Raw genomic sequence first — 21,868 nt, forward strand, 5'->3', positions numbered from 1 at the left:
ATTAAAACTGTATGATGTCGCTCTGCAAGCTCCACTGAAGAAAACATCTTAAACCCTGTGAATTTAACCATGCAGATTTAAATAAACAGTCAGTTAGAACATGGAAACGTACATCCTACTCACACAGAGGTTAAAGGTCAAATCTGAATAAGGCAATAATATATATACTCTCAACAAAAATATAAACGCAACACCTTTGTTTTTGCTCCGATTTTTCACGAGATGGACTTAAAGATCTAAAATTCATTCCAGATTCACAATATTATCATTTCTCTCAAACATTGTTCACAAATCAGTCAAATGTGTGACAGTGAGCACTTCTGCTTTGCTGAGATAATCCATCCCACCTCACAGGTGTGCCACATCAAGATGCTGATCCGACATCATGAGTAGTGCACAGGTGTACCTTATGCTGCCCACAATAAAAGGCCACCCTGGAATGTGCAGTTTTGTCTCACAGCAAAATGCCACAGATGCCACAAGCATTGAGGGAACGTGCACTTGGCATGCTGGCAGCAGGAATGTCAACCAGATCTGTTTCTCGTGCATTGAATGTTCATTTCTCCACCATAAGCCGTCTCCAAAGGCGTTTCAGAGAATATGGCAATACATCCAACCGGCCTCACAACCGCAGACGACGTGTAACCACACCAGCCCAGGACCTCCACATCCAGCGGGTTCACCTCCAAGATCGTCTGAGACCAGCCACTCAGACAGCTGCTGAAACAATTGGTTTGCATAACCAAGCAATTTCTGCACAAATTGTCAGAAAACGTCTCAGAAAAGCTCAACTACATGCTCATCGTCCTCATCGGGGTCTTGACCTGACTCCAGTTTGTCGCAGTAACAGACCTGAGTGGGCAAATGCTCACATTTGATGGTGTCTGGCACAATGGAGAGGTGTTCTCTTCACAGATGAATCTCGGTTTACATTGTTCAGGGCAGATGGCATGTGTGGCGTCGTGTGGGTGAGCACTTTGCTGATGTCAATGTTGCGGATCGAGTGTGTGATCCTAAACATGATCAGATTGGGCTTTCTGACATTTTTAACAGAATAATAAACAGGCATGTCAGTTAGCCTATTTGTTGAACTTTCAGATTAGTTCATCTATCACTTTAGATGCTTTACTCAGATTATTTTCTTTATATGTAATCGATGTAAAAAACTTGAACATAACAATTCAGTTCAATAGTAAAATGAAAGGAGGCAGAAGAGAAACTGGCCATTTCCTAAGATGAGGAGTAAAATAAAAAAATAACATCAAGAAAATAAATAACAGACCTAACAAACACGACAAGTTATTTCAGTGGTGCAACTGATAATATTTCCTATTTAATCTGTAAAAAAAAAAGAGTAATTTAATGCATTTGCTAAGAATGCTTATTGACCCTGCAGCTTTAGTTATTCCACAGTGTGGTTCCATAAACTATAGAGCCAAACTTTTTACTCTAGTTCTAAACTGCGGTTTTTTAAAGATATCAGCCCAAAAACACTGTATCAGATTATATCGTCGGATTATAAAGTCAGAAAAAGAGGCTCGGTGCAGCACTTGTCATGCACAAGTTTCCTGTGGTGAAACAGAACCGGGGAAGATGAATAAGTCCAACCTCATCATGCATTTGAAACTAGATCACAAAACATTGCATGAGGATTTTTACAGCGTGTGAAATTTAAACTTCAGACACTCAACTTGTAGCAGTTGGTCGGTGAACAATTTTGTTTCTTTTCCTTGTCCCTAACTTCAGCTGTTCACATTTATGCAGCCAAAGGTTAATAAAAATTGGTTAGTTTGTTAAACTTACAGTTGCTGGCTTTTGTTTTCAGTTTGAGTAACATCACTTGATCAAGCCTTTCATTCCACACTATGAAATAGGTAAAAGTATGCGTGATTAATGCTGATATCGTATCGGTCAATACTGAAGGCTGCAATATCGATATCGTATCAGAAGAGAAAAAAGTTGTATCGGGACATTCCTAATTCTAAGTACTTTCTCTTCTTACAAACGTAATCTAAACATTGGTCAGTAAAATATTTATTCTTGTACACAAAAAACTTTCATCCATTCACACACACACACACACACACACACACACACACACACACACACACACACACACACACACACACACACACACACACACACACACACACACACACACACACACACACACACACACACACGCACATACACACACACACACACACACACACACACAGAGAGAGAGAGAGAGAGAGACCTGGAAAATAGATATGGGGCCTACAGTGTGTTTGAGCCTTGCTCCAGGGTACGTCACCACATAGTGTGAAAGCTGGAATCAAACCACCACTCCCCTCATCACACTCAGAAGATTTTAAGATGGTTAATAAGAAAAAAAAACTACAACTCAACGGAAACAATCAGCTGTTGATGTGTCACTGAACAGATTGAGTGTGTGTGTGTGTGTGTGTGTGTGTGTGTGTGTGTGTGTGTGTGTGTGTGTGTGTGAGTTAGGACTGATGCCACAGCCTGACGGATGGCTACAAACAGGACGAGTGAGTCCACGGACCTGCTGCTGCCGAGTTGACGTCAGCGCAGCTTCCTGTCAGGAGGCAAGGTCAGGACTGATCCAGAACCTCAGCTGGACCCGTCAAAGTCAGTCACAGAGTCGTGTCAAGGAACTAAACGGGTCCTTACAATAAGTTTAATCACAAAGTAAAAAGCCAGAAAACACAAAGAATATCAGAAATTGCCTTTAGAAGGCCAGATCCTATTCTAATTTATTAATGAAAAACATTAAATTAAACATGAATTTTACTAGAAAAAAAACACTATCTGATATGAGATGGAGCCCAAAATGATGCAGATGTGTCTGAGCTGACCTCACCAGGTAGAGGGTGAATGTTTGAAAAGGTCCTGTCAAAGTGGTTCTGGATAGTTTCTGAGCTGCTCTTTTTGCAGAGCTGAAGGTGGGTTAGAAACCAGTAGGAGTGACTAAATGTGCAACTGGGTTTAAACAAACAGAAAAAACAAAGAATGATTTTGTTTATAATCCAAAATATTAAAACAAACCCATCACTCCTGACTCCTCCTAACCCACCTCCATCCCAGAAGCTCCTCCTCCGTGTCCAGATCAGGCAGTCAAGATGTTCTGACTCAGAACCAGAACACAAATAATCCCAGAAAATGTATTATTTCAAAAACAAGAAACGAGGAGCGGGAAATTCAAACTCAGCTGTGGATAAAATAAGATTTAGGGAAGGATTTTGAGTGAAATGCAGAAAGACCATGTTATTTCAATCAATCAAAGATACTTTATTAATCCCAGAGGGAAATTAGAGTTTCAGTACACACAATTCAGAGATCAGACATACATGGGCAAGACACATGACAAGAATTGGTGACTGTGGTCGTTCGCAACGCTGAGTCGCGCTACCTTAATAGAGATAAGAGGGTTACATGAGGATTGGTTCAGGTGGAGGGAAAAAAAGGCACTTCAGAGTTACCCTCCACCAGGAGGGCAGCTTTGCTCTGCAAATAAAACATCTCAGATAGATATGCAACAGACTTCAGACAACACAAGTGTCCACTAGGTGGGGCGGTGGGTTGGGACTATCCCTACTTCAGTTCCTGCAGCCAAGATAAGCAGCGCACGTCACCTCAGTGTGGATAGGGGGAGGAGCATTGAGAGTTGGAGGGTTGCAGTGACCCTGGGTGCTTCGGCAGCCTTCCCGCTGTCCCGCCCAGGCTGGGAAAGGAGACCGAGTTGAGTTGCCATAGCGACGGCACATTCCACATATCTTCTGAGGGGGGAGTTTTTGTTGGAGCCTTGCTGGCTCAAGAGCGCCAGATTCCGATTAGAAGTTGTTTTGGGGTCAGACAGAGATAATTTCCTCTCTGTCTTACAGTTTGTTGGTCCTCAAACTCTCAAAATCCCAATAATGGACGTTAATCTATCCCAATCTGTGCTGATTCGTCCACTCTCTCCTTGATGGCATCCATCTTTTGTGCCAAAGAATGAATCTCTGCCAAAGTCCCAAGCTTATGATTCATCTCGACAATTATTTGAGTTTGTGAATTCACAGCGCGGTGCAATCCATCTCTGAGCTCTCGGATCAGGCCAATATTCCTCAACAGCTCGTTAATTTTCCGGTAAGCCAGGTAGCCTCCAAGGCCAATGAGCAGGAAACCCGACACCAACACCACGAATATCCACACGTCTTCAGAGTCCTCCACAGACAGCTGAGAAAGACAGACCAAGTTCCAATGTTTCCAGGAGTCCATGATGTGTCCAACTGGGTCTGTCCCGGCAGGAAATCTGGGAGCTCCTTCTCCAGTTCTCATCGTTGAAAAAATTTTATCGATTGCGTTGAAAGACCAACTGACGAGATCCATTTAAGTGTATTTCAGTATCCAGTTTCCAGAAAAATGCAGAAGCAGCCGTGCACCCAGCACACAGAGACAGACAAAGGCCTTGAGGATAAGATATGGAGGAGAGGAGGAAAAAAAAGCGTCTGCACCCGTCAAGAGCCGGAAGAAGAATGATTATTTAAAAATAATTAAATTTAAAATAAATTTAAACATGTGTTTTAAAATTTTGTGTTTTAAATAAATAAAATATTACTGTAAGCAAAATTCATGAAAACAAGAGAACACATTTGTTGCTGTTTAACCAACATTTATCAGCTTTCTAATTCCAAGAAAATCCCAAAGATTTAAGGCTTTTCATTAATTGTACTTTTTGTTGTTTAGATTGTTTATTTGTGTGTTTTCAAGTCTTCAAATCAGCAAAACAAACTTGAAAGTGAAAAAGACGCATACCTCTCTGTCCGTGGAAGTTTTTTTATTTCACGAAATTCTGATTTCTAGATTTCTGTTTTAAAGAAAGAAAAGAATAATATTTGAAAATATTAAACCATTTTAGAAAAAGAGACCAGAAAAGGGTGGCTTGCCAACTCGGGGTCGGGAGAGAGGTCCTACCTCAAGTGGAGGAGTTTAAGTATCTCGGGGTCTTGTTCACGAGTGAGGGTAGGAGGGATCAGGAGATCGACAGGTGGATTGGTTCGGCGTCTGCAGTGATGCGGACGCTGAGCCGATCTGTCGTGGTGAAGAGGGAGCTGAGCCAGAAAGCCAGGCTCTTGATTTACCGGTCGATCTACGTCCCAATCCTCACCTATGGTCATGAGCTTTGGGTCATGACCGAAAGAACGAGATCGCGGATGCAAGCGGCCGAAATGAGTTTCCTCCGTAGGGTGGCCGGGCTCAGCCTTTGGGATAGGGTGAGGAGCTCGGACATTCGGGAGGGACTCAGAGTAGAACCGCTGCTCCTCCGGATCGAGAGGAGTCAGTTGAGGTGGTTTGGGCATCTGGTCAGGATGCCTCCTGGACGCCTCCCTGGGGAGGTGTTTCGGGCATGTCCTGCTGGCAGGAGGCCCCCGGGTCGACTAAGGGCACGTTGGAGAGGTTACATCTCCAATCTGGTCCGGGAACGCCTTGGGGTCCTGCCGGAGGAGCTGGTGGAGGTGGCTGGGGAGAGGACGGTCTGGAGTTCCCTAGATGGGATGCTGCCCCCGTGACCCGGACCTGGATAAGCGGAGGAAGACGACGATGACGACGACTTTAAAGGTCTTGTTCTTTTAATTCCTCTCAATCTGAGCAGGAAGAGGATGAATGAGGCCTTCTCAGCACACCATTACACAACGACCACATAAAAACATCACTCTAGCCATTCTAATGAATCATAGCAGCAGCGTGTTTAGAACAGGTGCAGCATGGGAACAGGACTCTGAGGATGTTCTGGAAGATTTAAGGAGTTAGAGACCATAAAATAATAATCCGACATGCGAAAATGAATTGTTTATGTGTGAGATCTTTCTAGGCTTCAGAATAAAGTCTCGATTTCCTGAATAAGACACAAGTCTAGGAGATTTAAATCAATGCTAATGCTAAACAGACCGGTTCTGTTTAAACCAGAAACAAGAATTCTGACCTGAGGAACGGGACCGAGGCTGTCACATGCTCTCCTTCCTCCTCGCTGCGCCTGAATGCTGGCGTGTTGTTGATGAGAGACTAGTGATGAAGACAGAGCTCTTCGTGTCTCCGAGTCATTCAGGAGGTAACAGGCTGGTGGGCGAGAGGCCAGAGACGAGCTGCCAGCATCCCACCGCTCACACAGGAGGACAGAGTGTGTCATCGCTCTACGTGTCAGCTTCCGGGACAGCTAACACAGATACAGAGACGCTCGCTGGCATCAATCGGCCTGCCGATAAACCTGCTCTCTGTTCTGGACAAGTCCATCAATACCAGCCAGGGGTGGAGACAAAAACGTGACCAGGATGTGACCAGGGGCACTGCATGTCTCTGACAGAACAGGACACATGGGCAGGACAAAATGCCAGGATGGGAGGACAAAGTGCTTCATACACAGGACAAGGGGACAAAACATCAGGATGCAAGGTATAAAGTGCCTCAGACACAGGAAGGGGAGACAAAACTGAAGGACAGGAGGACAAAACACCAGGATGTGGGTACAAAAAAGAGGATGTGAGGACAAAACACCAGGATGTGAGGACAAAACACCAGGATGTGGGTACAAAAAAGAGGATGTGAGGACAAAACACCAGGATGTGAGGACAAAACACCAGGATGTGAGGACAAAACACCAGGATGTGAGGACAAAACACCAGAGTGTGAGGACAAAACACCAGGATGTGGGGACAAAAAAGAGGATGTGAGGACAAAACACCAGGATGTGGGGACAAAAAAGAGGATGTGAGGACAAAACACCAGGATGTGAGGACAAAACACCAGGATGTGAGGACAAAACACCAGGATGTGAGGACAAAACACCAGGATGTGGGGACAAAAAAGAGGATGTGAGGACAAAACACCAGGATGTGGGGACAAAAAAGAGGATGTGCGGACAAAACACCAGGATGTGAGGACAAAACACCAGGATGTGAGGACAAAACACCAGGATGTGAGGACAAAACACCAGGATGTGGGGACAAAACACCAGGATGTGAGGACAAACATGCTTCAAACACAGGACAAGGGGACAAAACGCCAAAAATGGGAGGACAAAACATAAGGATGCAAGGACAAAACAAGTAGATGCAAGGACAACAGTGCCTCAGACACAGGAAGGGGAGACAAAACTGAAGGACAGGAGGACAAAACACCAGGATGTGGGGACAAAACACCAGGATGTGAGGCCAAAACACCAGGATGTGAGGCCAAAACACCAGGATGTGGGTACAAAACGCCAGGATGTGGGGACAAAACACCAGGATGTGAGGCCAAAACACCAGGATGTGGGGACAAAACGCCAGGATGTGGGGACAAAACTGATACAGACACTGGACAGGAGGAAACAATCATCAGGATGCAAGGACAAAACAACTAGATGCAAGGACTCCAGAAACAAAGGGGGACAAAACTGCAGGATGTGAGGACAAAACACCAGGATGTGAGGACAAAACACCAGAGTGTGAGGACAAAACACCAGGATGTGGGGACAAAAAAGAGGATGTGAGGACAAAACACCAGGATGTGGGGACAAAAAAGAGGATGTGAGGACAAAACACCAGGATGTGAGGACAAAACACCAGGATGTGAGGACAAAACACCAGGATGTGAGGACAAAACACCAGGATGTGGGGACAAAAAAGAGGATGTGAGGACAAAACACCAGGATGTGAGGACAAAACACCAGGATGTGAGGACAAAACACCAGGATGTGAGGACAAAACACCAGGATGTGAGGACAAAACACCAGGATGTGAGGACAAAACACCAGGATGTGGGGACAAAAAAGAGGATGTGAGGACAAAACACCAGGATGTGGGGACAAAAAAGAGGATGTGAGGACAAAACACCAGGATGTGGGGACAAAACACCAGGATGTGAGGACAAAACACCAGGATGTGAGGACAAAACACCAGGATGTGGGGACAAAAAAGAGGATGTGAGGACAAAACACCAGGATGTGGGGACAAAAAAGAGGATGTGCGGACAAAACACCAGGATGTGAGGACAAAACACCAGGATGTGAGGACAAAACACCAGGATGTGAGGACAAAACACCAGGATGTGAGGACAAAACACCAGGATGTGAGGACAAAACACCAGGATGTGAGGACAAAACACCAGGATGTGGGGACAAAACACCAGGATGTGAGGACAAACATGCTTCAGACACAGGACAAGGGGACAAAACGCCAAAAATGGGAGGACAAAACATAAGGATGCAAGGACAAAACAAGTAGATGCAAGGACAACAGTGCCTCAGACACAGGAAGGGGAGACAAAACTGAAGGACAGGAGGACAAAACACCAGGATGTGGGGACAAAACACCAGGATGTGAGGCCAAAACACCAGGATGTGAGGCCAAAACACCAGGATGTGGGTACAAAACGCCAGGATGTGGGGACAAAACACCAGGATGTGAGGCCAAAACACCAGGATGTGGGGACAAAACGCCAGGATGTGGGGACAAAACTGATACAGACACTGGACAGGAGGAAACAATCATCAGGATGCAAGGACAAAACAACTAGATGCAAGGACTCCAGAAACAAAGGGGGACAAAACTGCAGGATGTGGGGACAAAACTCCAGGATGTGGGACAAAAAAAAGAGGATGGGAGGACAAACATGCTTCAGACACAGGACAAGGGGACAAAACACCAAAAATGGGAGGACAAAACATCAGGATGCAAGGACAAAGGTGCTTCAAACACAGGATGGGGGGACAAAACACCAGGAAAGGGGGACAAAACTGCAGAAAGGGAAAGCAAAACGTATTTAGACATAGGACAGACGGACAAAATGGCAGGATTGCATAAAAAATTAGGAGGACAAAACAGAGGGACAAGAGGGCAAAACCGCTTCAGCCTTTGAAAAGAAAATGGACAGGATTATCCCCCCTTCCCATTCACTGGAGCTGTCCCTGGAATGCCTGCCATTCCCAAATGGGAAGTCAGAATGACATTAAAACTATGAACGTCCAAACGGATCTCAGCGAATCACCATCCTAATGATATTAGATGTACACACTGGACAAGATACACAACTTTAACCAGCTGTTAAAGTGAGACTCATCAGGATGAAATCAGACTTCAGTGAAAGGACGACACCTTTCCCTTTCCAAACTCCCAATGTTCCAACAACAGGGACACCAGTTAACCCCGACATCAGCACATTTTATTCACCAACGTGTGTTCGTTTATCTACACGCATGTAGGTTCAGTGTAAATAAAAACCCAGGAGCCAAAAATAAAACGAAGCATCTGAAAATAATGAATCAACCTGCAGATCCAAAATGAGGAAAAGCTGCACCTGCTCCAGGACGGAGACGATATTTAGGCCTTGAATTAAATAAAACAAACCTTCATTTTGAAAACAAGGCAGATTTTGGTCGTTTCCTGACAATTTAAAGTTTAACAGATTATTATTATTCCTGCATGACTCCATGTCAGAGTCAGAAGATCCAACAATCAGACTTGACTAGATGAAATTGTCTGGACTAAGTCCTCTAAACTTCTCCTTCTCCGAGGAGGTGATTCACGGCTCAGGACCGGTTTTATAGAACATGTAGATTATTTTCAGCTCTCACCCACAAACAGCAGCGTGACTCGGTGAAGATCAGAGCGCCGAGGCGTTCTCACGCCTCCTCAGACGCTCACTGAGCTTGTTACACAATGATGGGAGTGAATGAGCCACTCCGTTTACAAAAGCTGCTGCTGAGGATGATGTCACTTCCTGCTGTTGGGCAAAATGTGGTAAGTTTGCTGATGGAGTTGGAGGAGACTGAGATCTTAGTTATGGAGCGAGTTTACCTCCAGAGGAGAGTCAGCGACACACGGCTGCATAAATTTAGATCTCAGCATGAATAAAGGTCTGCTGCTGAAACCGAGGAACAGAACCATAATGATCCAGTTAAACTTACCAAGTCATTGGTTAAAACCTCCTTTATTGGCTGATTTTACATGTGAAAGGTTCCTATTATTAATCGCTTTTCTGAGATTATTAGAAGTCTATGAGACAAACTGGTTTTGACATCTGAGCTCTCACCTCCTGGCATCTGAGTGGTTCTATAAAATAATAAATGGACTGAACGCTGGGAGCTTGAGGCGAGGTCAGATGAGTTCTGAATAAACACTTTCTGTCAAAATCAACTTTAAACAACAGAAACCAGAAGACTTCCAACCGTCATCGGATCTGCTGCTACAGAGTCCTGTAGAAATAAATCTGATGTGTTATCGGCTTCATATGAACATGTTTTATTCAACATCCACCTTGAATAAACATATTTTCTCTCTCTGATGCTTCAAATTCTACAGCTTGTGAGAATGGACATCTGATTTAGATCACTGTTTCCCATCTCAGATAATCATTTTCTGTCTCAGTTCACTATTTCCTATCTCAGATCACTATTTCCTGTCCCAATTCACTGTTTCCTGTCTCAGATCACTATTTCCTGTCCCAATTCACTGTATCCTGTCTCAGATGACTATTTCCTGACTCAGATGACTATTTACTGTCTCACATCATTATTTCCTGTCTCAGATCACCGTTTCCTGTCTCATTTCACTATTACCTGTCTCAGATCAATATTTACTGTCTCAGATCACTATTTTCTGTTGCAGATAACCATTTCCTATATCAGATAATCGTTTCCTGTCTCAGATCATTGTTTCCTGTCTCAGATAATTGTTTCCTGTCTCGGTTCACTGTTACCTGTCTCAGATCACTGTTTCCGGTCTCAGATGACTATTATCTGTCTCAGATGACTATTTACTGTCTCACATTACTATTTCCTGTCTCAGATCACTATTTACTGTCTCAGATCACTATTTTCTGTTTCAGATCACCGTTTCCTGTCTCAGATAATTGTTTCCTGTCTCGGTTCACTGTTACGTGTCTCAGATCACTGTTTCCGGTCTCAGATGACTATTATCTGTCTCAGATGACTATTTACTGTCTCACATTACTATTTCCTGTCTCAGATCACTATTTACTGTCTCAGATCACTATTTTCTGTTTCAGATCACCGTTTCCTGTCTCAGATCACTGTTTCCTGTCTCAGTTCACTGTTTCCTGTCTCAGTTCACTGTTTCCTGTCTCAGATCACTATTTCCTGTCTCAGATCACTATTATCTGTCTCAGATCACTATTTCCTGTTTCAGATCACCGTTTTCTGTCTCAGATCACTGTTTCCTGTCTCAGATGACTATTTACTGTCTCAGATCACCGTTTTCTGTCTCAGATCACTGTTTCCTGTCTCAGATCACTATTACCTGTCTCAGATGACTATTTCCTGTTTCAGATCACCGTTTTCTGTCTCATTTCACTATTACCTGTCTCAGATCAATATTTACTGTCTCAGATCACTATTTTCTGTTGCAGATAACCATTTCCTATATCAGATAATCGTTTCCTGTCTCAGATCATTGTTTCCTGTCTCAGATCACTATTATCTGTCTCAGATCACTATTTCCTATCTCAGATCACTATTTCCTGTCCCAATTCACTGTTTCCTGTCTCAGATCACTATTTCCTGTCCCAATTCACTGTATCCTGTCTCAGATGACTATTTCCTGACTCAGATGACTATTTCCTGACTCAGATGACTATTTACTGTCTCACATCATTATTTCCTGTCTCAGATCACCGTTTCCTGTCTCATTTCACTATTACCTGTCTCAGATCACTATTTTTTGTTGCAGATAACCATTTCCTATATCAGATAATCGTTTCCTGTCTCAGATCATTGTTTCCTGTCTCAGATAATTGTTTCCTGTCTCGGTTCACTGTTACCTGTCTCAGATCACTGTTTCCGGTCTCAGATGACTATTATCTGTCTCAGATGACTATTTACTGTCTCACATTACTATTTCCTGTCTCAGATCACTATTTACTGTCTCAGATCACTATTTTCTGTTTCAGATCACCGTTTCCTGTCTCAGATAATTGTTTCCTGTCTCGGTTCACTGTTACCTGTCTCAGATCACTGTTTCCGGTCTCAGATGACTATTATCTGTCTCAGATCACTATTTACTGTCTCAGATCACTATTTTCTGTCTCAGATCACTGTTTCCTGTCTCAGATCACTATTACCTGTCTCAGATGACTATTTCCTGTTTCAGGTCACCGTTTTCTGTCTCATTTCACTATTACCTGTCTCAGATCAATATTTACTGTCTCAGATCACTATTTTCTGTTGCAGATAACCATTTCCTATATCAGATAATCGTTTCCTGTCTCAGATCATTGTTTCCTGTCTCAGATCACTATTATCTGTCTCAGATCACTATTTTCTGTTGCAGATAACCATTTCCTATATCAGATAATCGTTTACTGTCTCAAATAATTGTTTCCTGTCTCAGATAATTGTTTCCTGTCTCGGTTCACTGTTACCTGTCTCAGATCACTATTTCCTGTCTCAGATCACTATTTCCTGTCTCAGATCACTATTATCTGTCTCAGATGACTATTTACTGTCTCAGATCACTATTATCTGTCTCAGATCACTATTTCCTGTTTCAGATCACCGTTTTCTGTCTCAGATCACTGTTTCCTGTCTCAGATGACTATTTACTGTCTCAGATCACTATTTTCTGTTTCAGATCACCGTTTCCTGTCTCAGATCACTATTTTCTGTTTCAGATCACCGTTTCCTTTCTCAGATCACTGTTTCCTGTCTCAGATAATTTTTTCCTGTCTCAGTTCACTGTTTCCTGGCTCAGATCACTATTTCCTGTCTCAGATCCCTATTTCCTGTTTCAGATCACTGTTTTCTGTCTCAGATCACTGTTTCCTGTCTCAGATGACTATTTACTGTCTCAGAACACCGTTTTCTGTCTCAGATCACTGTTTCCTGTCTCAGATCACTATTACCTTTCTCAGATGACTATTTCCTGTTTCAGATCACCGTTTTCTGTCTCAGATCACTGTTTCCTGTCTCAGATGACTATTTACTGTCTCAGATCACCATTTTCTGTCTCAGATCACTGTTTCCTGTCTCAGATCACTATTAACTGTCTCAGATGACTATTTACTGTCTCATATCACTATTTCCTGTTTCAGATCACTGTTTTCTCTCTCAGTTCACTGTTTCCTGTCTCAGATCACTATTTTCTGTTGCAGATAACCATTTCCTATATCAGATAATCGTTTCCTGTCTCAGATCACTGTTTCCTGTCTCAGCTACTTGTTTCCTCTCTCAGATAATCGTTTCCTGTCTCAGATCACTGTTTCCTGTCTCAGATACATGATTCCTCTCTCAGATAATTGTTTCCTGTCTCAGATCACTGTTTCCTGTCTCAGATAATCGTTTCATGTCTCAGATCAGTGTTTCCTGCCTCAAAGCACTATTACCTGTGTTAAATCACCTTTACCTGTCTCATACCAATATTTCCTGTCCAATCACTATTTCCTGTCTCAGATAACTGTTTCCTGTCTCAGATCACAGTTTCCTGTCTCAAATCACTATTTCCTGTCTCAGATCACTATTTCCTGTCTCAGATCACTGGTTTCTGTCTTAAATCACCTTTACTTGTCTGAGATCATTATTTCCTGTCTCAGATAATCATTTCCTGTTTCAGATCACTGTTTCCTGTCTCAGATCACTGTTTCTTGTTTCATATCACAATTTCCTGTCTCAGAGAACAATTTCCTGTCTTAAATCACCTTAACCTGTCTCAGATCACTATTTCCTGTTTCAAACCACCGTGTTCCTTAATTTTCAATTCAATTCAAGTTCATTTATAGCGCCAAATCACGACAAGAGTCGTCTCAAGGCACTTCACACAGTAAACATTCCAATAGTATTCAGCACAAGGAGCATTTTCTGTTACCTGTTTCAGATGGGAGGTTAGAAATATTGCACTCCAAAGAAAATCTAAGTTAAAACACAAAACAACCATTCCAATTTAGAATTTATTTATGGTTGTTTAACTCTTTGTTGTTGTTTTTGTATCTATAGAAACTGTTCTAGATCACGATCAACACTGGTAAATAACATTCAGCGTTAATCTGTTTCCACTGCAATAAAACTGTAAAATCATTAATAAATTCTTTCACAGAACAGAACCACAGACCAGTAGCCATCAGGGCCACATCACTCCAAACACAACCGTAAACAGCAGCCTGATGGATGACGATTTGTCTCATTGTGTGTTTGAACCAAACCACAGCTATGTTTCTGGCTTCTCCCTCCTGAAGCTGATCACTCTCTGAAACTTTAATTATGCTCACATGCTGGAACACGTCAGAAACAAGCACCCTGATAGAGGGTTAATAATAACACTCACAGGGTTTCACATCAGCATCTTCACACTCGAACAACACGTCTGAGTGGGAAACACGACAGGCACATCTACGATGGAAAAGTTCTGATCACGGTCGACACTTTACACCACGCTGTACACAGCTTTCTGTTTCTTCTAGTTCAGTTCAGTTCAGTTCATTTATTTATAAAGCACTTTAAAACACCCAGCACAGGAACAAAGTGCTGTACAGAAAATACATTAAAACAATAGAATAAACAGAAAGCAGCAAAGAGAAATAAATAAAACACATGAGACATAAAATTAAAACAGCCCAATAATGAGAATAAAAACTAAATAAAAACAGCATTGAAACACCCCAAAACAGCTAAAATAAGTCTAAACTAAAAATAGCAACCAACATCTCACAAGGTGTCAAAAGAAAGGGTAAAGAGGTGGGTTTTCAAGAGTGACTTAAAAACAGGTAAGGAACTGGCCCGTCTTATCTGTAAAGGAAGCTCGTTCCACAGTTTAGGAGCTGCTACAGCAAAGACGCGATCTCCTCTAAGTTTACGCCCAGTCCTGGGTACAATCAGGAGCAGCTGATCAGCTGACCTGAGAGAGCGGGAGGGTGTGTAAGGCTGTAACAGGACAGAGAGATAAGAAGGTGCAAGGCCATGGAGACATTTAAAAGCAAACAAAATAATTTAAAAATGAATCCTAAAAGAAATGGGCAGCCAGTGAAGAGAAGCTAAAACAGGGGAAATGTGTTCAAACTTTGGTGTGCCAGTTAAAAGACGGGCTGCGGCATTTTGCACCCTCTGTAGATGACTAATAGAAGATGCACTGATCCCAATATAGAGTGCGTTACTTCTAAATGAAAAAGAGCTCTAAACTCATGATCCACAACATTTTATTTTTCTATATTTGCCTTTAAGGAACCCTGACCCTTTACCAGCAGATCTGACCAAACATAAATAGTCAGTTCTCCTGACAGTTTCCAGCACCAGAACCCTCACACCGTGTTTCTGTGGTCTCCATCTGTTTGCAGGGATCGGCTTCTCTGCACCTGTCAGCTTCAACAGCTGAACAAACATCTGGCCTTCAGCCGCCAGCAGCTCTCCAGAGCTATCCTTCTCTAATTAGAATCGAGTTATCCTGCTGGACCCTGAACGCCTCGTAGAGGACTGACAGAACACTTCCTGCAGCTTCTCAGGTTTCTGCTTCCAAACAACAGCTGTGACACAGGAGAGCAAACTCTTCATTGATGCAACAGAAAGGATAACTGACACAACATCAGGCTGGCGAAAACTAAACCAAACGCTGTTGCTTTGGACTATTCAGGAAATCTTGCACTTGAACACATCCCTAAGAAAAATTCTAGGAGACAAGTTCCTTTGCCTGACTTTCAGATTCTGGACGCCCTCAGCTGTCAGAGCAAAGTCAATCTTCTCCACATCAGACAAATGAGAGGAGGCTGAGGCTGCGGGTCTGGATCAGAAGTGACGTGTTGTTGCATTTTCCTTTCCCTGGCGGGCTGCGGAGCCCGAGCCGTGCTGCATGACCACACTGATAACACTCACACACAAAGAGCTGCTGGAGCTCTGCAGAAGCTTCAGAACTTTTTTTTCCCCCACAAACAAAAACCCATCAAGAGTCATTGTGGTGATAAGATGGCTTTCAACCCCCCTTCACTCTGCTTCACTTAGTGCTGACCTACATTTCCCAGAATGCTTTTCACTGGTCTCCAGAAAACTCAGACAGGTTATAAATGAGGTTTTAATGTGGCTCTAGAGCTCTGAGGTGGGTGCAGAACGTGGTCACTTTCTGCACCGGTTCCATTCAGCTTCTACAGAAACGTTTTAAATGGTCGCTCGTGGAATATCTATCCATCCATTTTCATCCGCTTATCTGGAGTCGGGTCACGGGGGCAGTAGCCTAAGGCGAGAGGCCCAGACTTCCCTCTCCCCAGCCACTTGGGCCAGCTCCTCCGGGGAAATCCCAAGGTGTTCCCTGGCCAGGTGAGAGACATGGTCCCTCCACCGTGTCCTGGGTCTACCTTTAGGTCTCCTCCCAGTTGGTCGTGCCTGGAAAACCTCACCAGGGAGGCATCCAGGAGGCATTCTGACCAGATGCCCGAGCCACCTCAACTGGCTCCTCTCAATGTGGAGGAGCAGCGGGTCTACTCCGAGCCCCTCCTGAATGACCGATCGTCTCACCTTATCTCTAAGGGTGAGCCGAGCCACTCTTCGGAGAAAACTCATTTTGGCCGCTTGTATCCGTGATCTCGTTCTTTTGGTCACTTCCCAAAGCTCATGACCATAGGTGAGGGTAGGAACGTAGATCAACCGGTAAATCGAGAGCTTTGCCTTCTGACTCAGCTCTCTTCACCACGACAGACCGGTACGACGCCCGCATCACTGCAGATGCAGCACAGATCCGCCTATCAATCTCACGCTCTATCTTACCCTCACTCGTGAACAAGACCCCGAGATACTTAAACTCCTCCATTTGGGGCAGAACGAGGGAGTCACCGGAAGGACCGCTCTCCAGCACATCCTCCAAGGTCTCCAAAAATGGTGGGTAGTCTGAACTGTAGTTTGGTGCATAAGCACAGATCACAGTCATAACCCATCCCCCCCCACACTTAGGCAGAGGGAGGCTACCCTCTCATTCACCGGGGTAAACCCCAACATACAGGCACCAAGATGGGTATAACTAGTATGCCCACCCCTGCTTGGCGCCTCTCAGTGGGAGCAACTCCAGAGTGGTAGAAAGTCCAACCCCTCTCAAGGAAACCAGTTCCAGAGCCAGAGCCATGCGTTGAGGTGAGTCCGATTATATCTAGTCGAAACCTCTCAACCTCACACACCAATTCAGGCTCCTTCCCCACCAGAGAGGTGACATTCTATGTGCCAAGAGCCAGCTTCTGTAGCCGAGGATCAGACCGCCAAGGTCCCCGCTCTCGACTACCACCCGTCACACCCTGCACCCGACCCCTTTGGCCCCTCCCATGAGCGGTGAGCCCATGGGAAGGGGGACCCACGTTTCCTCTTCAGGCTGTGCCAGCCGGGCTCCATGGGTGAAAGCCCGGCCACCAGGCGCTCGCCAACGTGCCCCACCTCCAGGCGTGGCTCCAGAGGGGGGCCCCGTGACCCACGTCAGGGCGAGGGAACACGGTTTCCATTTATATAATTCATCATAAGAGGAATAGTTTGGGGAATAGTTCCTACAAAATAAAACTAATTTGGGTGTGTGTGCACCGATGATGCTGCAAGAATTTTGCATTTTCCTGTTCCTCCACCAAACCTGTGATGCTCTCTCTTTACCAGGGTTCTACATCTCATCTGGCACGGCGTTTGTTTTTGTGTAAATATTTAGAAATAATTCTCTGAGAGCCATTTCTACAAATGCATCAACTTTCTAAACATTTTCAACAAACGAACAGACACAAGCAGACATGCTTCTGCAAAAAGACCACACAACTGTCCAATAGAAAACTAAAATAAGACCCAGGATAGTAAATTACTTCAATAATAGGAAAGCACATGATTAATTAAAGTAATTCCTTGAAGGTGTGTACTAAAATCAGCCCTGATGTAACAAACAGTTAAGAGTCTGAATATTGTGAATTTAACCAAAAGCTCATCTTGACACACTGAGGAACCCTGAAAGGCAACGAACTGCAGAGCTTCAACTCAAATAGAGCAACTCATTCAAAGCTTCCAGATTTCATCTGGAGGATGTCCAAGCTGGGATGGAACAAAACACTGAGCTGCAATAGTACTTTTACTGGGTTGGCCAGTAATCGGGAGGTTGCAAGTTCAATCCTGGCTCCGCAGAGAATGCTGCTGTTGTGTCCTTGGGCAAGACACTCAACCAGCCTTACCTGCTGGTGGTGGTCAGAGGGACCGGTGGCACCTGTGCTCTGCAACCTCGCCTCTGTCAGTGTACCCCGGGGCAGCTGCGGCTACATCGTAGCTCACCACCATCAGTGTGTGAATGTGTGTGTGACTGGATGAATTATGCACTGTAGTGTAAAGCGCTTTGGAGTCCTCTGACTCTGAAAGGTGCTATACAAGTGCAGGTCATTTATCATTTATCATTACTTCAGTGCAGCTCTGGTGTTTTTGTCTTTTGATAAATAATAAAAATTCTGTGTTTCCTTTTAAACATGAAAATGGGCAGAATTAATGAGTGTGTGTGTGTGTGTGTGTGTGTGTGTGTGTGTGTGTGTGTGTGTGTGTGTGTGTGCGTGCGTGTGTGTGTGTGTGAATGGATGAAAGATTCTTGTGTAAAACATTTGTTGGGTTCAACAAATCAATACTGAAGTCACCACATATGTATGTTGGTTTTCTGTTCACTGTAGAAAAAACATTCTCCATCCTTTCTTGAAAGACGTCCATATTCGAACCGGGTGGCCTGTATGCACAACTTACAATAATGTTTTATTTCTTTTCATTAAGAATTTCCACCATCAAACATTCCATTATGTCATCCAAGGCTAACGACATGTGCCTTTTCACCGTAAACTGTACCGTTTTATGATGTATAGCGCAACCCCACCTCCTGTTTTATTTTTCCTGTTTACATATTCAAGATTATAATCATCTATATGGAAATGAACTCTCTTATTCTTATTGAACCACGTTTCAGAGATGGCAATTACACTAAAAGGGTGAAAATAATGTTGCAGGTATTCATTTACAGAATTAAAATTTGTATACATGCTTCTGCTATTAAAGTGTATGATTGAGAATTTTGTCTTCAAACAAATGAACCGTATGACCAAAATATTTGGAGTACAGTCATGAATTATAGCTCAAAATTAAGGTATATTCGTTAGCTGTAAGCCAGCACGCGTCTCATTTCAATCGGACCTACGGTTCTCTCGGGACAACGCCAGAAATGGAGCAAGGGAGGGTCACCACCTTTCCCCATTATAACTTTTGTGAATTTTTCTGAAAATTTCAAGTCGTGCCTCACCTTCTACCTGCGATTTTACAAATATCGTAAAACATATCAAAAAGACTCTTTAATATGTTAAACAGGAAAGTCTTGTGAGTTTGATAAACTTTGAATGAAGTCTATGAGTTAAAAGGAACCCAATAGAGTTTTAGGTTAAGAAAAAGTGATAGAAATTTGCTGAAAAATGACCAATCCCGTTCATTTAAATGGGAAAATGTTCACAGAAAAAGCTTAATAACTCGAAAATTTTTTAAGATATCAATGCCAAAAGTAATGGCCGGAAAGAGTTTAACGAGCTGAACATTTTGAAATAAAATTGTTGAAATAGTTAAAAATTTGAAAGAGTTGAAAAGGTTCAAAAAGTGTACGGAAGAAGAAGAAGAAGAAGAAGAAGAAGAAGAAGAAGAAGAAGAAGAAGAAGAAGAAGAAGAAGAAGAAGAAAGAGAAACAGGAAAACCATAGTTTCAAACAACAAGCCTGAGGCTAAAGGACAACCCAGACCTGACTTAAACAAAAACGTGTTTGTTCTTGCACTGGTGATCATTTTGGGGTTAAACTGGGATCCAACTGGTATATTCCAGACGCCTTCAAGGACGCCTGGGATATTTCACACTTCATCACAGCTCGGATTAGACTGATAAACTGATGGATCAATCCCGATGCGGCCATCCGGGTCAGACGCACTGAACCATCACCCTCCATCACACAGAACCCGCTCTGATCTGAGACCCGGATGACACCTGCAGCAGGTGTTTAACTCACCATCATCCCCGACAGGCCGACACGTCCCATTCTGGGCCCAGAGCCGCTACCGAACCCAAAACACCGACTGTTTTCGTCGCCTTCATCTCGATCTGGATGGAGATCGGTCCGTTTCCAGTGGGTTGCAGGCGGTGGGCCCTCCCCCCTCCCACTCACCCGCCAGGGGAGAGCAGAACCAGACCTGGGATTAACAATAACCCGGGTTACATGTAGTCGGTTAAAACCAGCTGCAGAACCACCTGGGCTGTGGTTCGGATGGATGGAGGAGCTAGACCCGGTGGGTCGGGAGGAGGAGGAGCTGCAGCAGGAGGAGGAGGATGCCTCCGCTGTAAAGGATGACGAGTTCAGACAAACTGCAGCATTTTATTATAAAGATAATGAAAGAAGGTCTGCAGCGCCCCCTGCTGGAGCAGGTTTAAATTACCTGAGATCAAATCTGCCACATAGTTTACCATCACACTGAGATTATGTTCACGTCACTGCATTCAAAGCTTAATGAGCTTTAGTGTCCGGCCAGAGAGCGCAGGGAGACGGAGACAGCAGGCTACAGCCGCCCGAGAGCTCACGGTGAACTCTGGTCTGACTTGATGTTAGAGCAGGTGGCTCCCCCTAGCGGTCATCTTCTGATCTACATCTATAAACTACTGTACATCTATGGAGAGACTGCTGTTAGATTCAGCATACAAATATGTTTAATCATTATTAGAGTGGAGAAATCCTGCCATCAAGTAGAGGCATGGTTGGAACCACACAAACAAATACATAATCGATGACTACTCTTATATTTTAGGAACATATTAAGCCGAAGCTTTGTGCAAAACCCCCATTTTTTAACTATTGAAATATGTTCAGACATTTAAATACCAAGTTGGTTCTGTTTAGTCACAAAAGTGTTTTCACCGCGTTTACTGGAGTATGAGATACATTAGTTTTACAGATGGATATTTAAATAACTATTTTAATGTGTCCTTCATCTCCAGAAAATTTCCAGTCTAACTGTTGGGAAATTTTGAGTATTTTAGTTTTTCTCATGAAAATAACAGGTTTCTGCTTTCTTGTTAGACAGCAGGAGATGCTGTCTGAGTACTGACCTGATGACGTGACAGGCCCTTCACTGCCTTTAACCCAATGAAACAGAGTACTGCTTGCAGAAAAGATTGCTCATTTTAGGTCATCATTAAGATCTTTTTTATTTTTGCACAGCAATTTGGGCACTAGTCTATTTTAGGACATGTTTATTATAATAATTAAATCCCAAATATCAGGGATAATGAGCTGCTGTTAATGAAACCGGGACAGTGATAACAAAAAGTGTATTTTTGGTTCCTGTTTTTCTCTTCTGACAACAAAGACACAATGAAAGGTAATCAAAATGACTAACAAACACCCACAATGGGAGTTTTGTGACATGTTTAGCATTATTACACCAAGCAGCGTTCACATGATCTGATTGATGGTGAGGTGGGATTGTTCTGCGCACTTGTAACCTGGATCAAGAACAATTCCACTGGTGTGGATCGGTGAGGGAGCCATGTTCAAATACTTAACAATTATAGACCTAGCTAATACTATTGTGAAACTATTTGAGAAATTGACCTTTACCCAGTTATCTGATTATCTGGGTATAATTTACTTTCCCATTGCCAATCAGGTTTTAGAAAACATTTCTCCACTACATCTGCTCTTCTTAAATTCACTAATGACATTTACATGGGCTTTGACAATAATCTAATGGGTAATGAAGTTTTCCTTCACTTAAAGCTTCTTTCCGGAGCATGTTCTCTATCCCCTTTTACGTGACTAATTCCCCACAGTTGACCATTATTTACTTCTGGACACACTGTATGCCATTGGCCTTTCAAGGTTGTCATTATCATGGGTTCAATTAG

At 43.4% G+C, this 21,868-nt stretch overlaps 1 protein-coding gene across 2 annotated transcripts in view; it reads right to left on the minus strand.

The window, feature by feature from the left end:
• The window catches only part of tmem198ab (transmembrane protein 198ab), a 26,897-nt gene extending 6,766 nt beyond the window's left edge, over positions 1 to 20,131 (minus strand). The window contains exon 1 of one of the 2 annotated variants that reach the window (XM_015957999.3): positions 19,980 to 20,131. The gene's annotated coding sequence lies outside the window, so the exon portion shown is untranslated. Of the gene's footprint in view, positions 1 to 5,968; positions 6,142 to 19,979 lie in introns of those variants that run through there. The other variant, XM_015958001.3, reaches the window with a different exon arrangement.
• Between the last annotated feature and the right edge of the window lie 1,737 nt (positions 20,132 to 21,868).

This window comes from Nothobranchius furzeri, chromosome 3 (genome assembly GCF_043380555.1).
Source record: "Nothobranchius furzeri strain GRZ-AD chromosome 3, NfurGRZ-RIMD1, whole genome shotgun sequence".
Taxonomy (NCBI): Eukaryota; Metazoa; Chordata; class Actinopteri; order Cyprinodontiformes; family Nothobranchiidae; genus Nothobranchius; species Nothobranchius furzeri.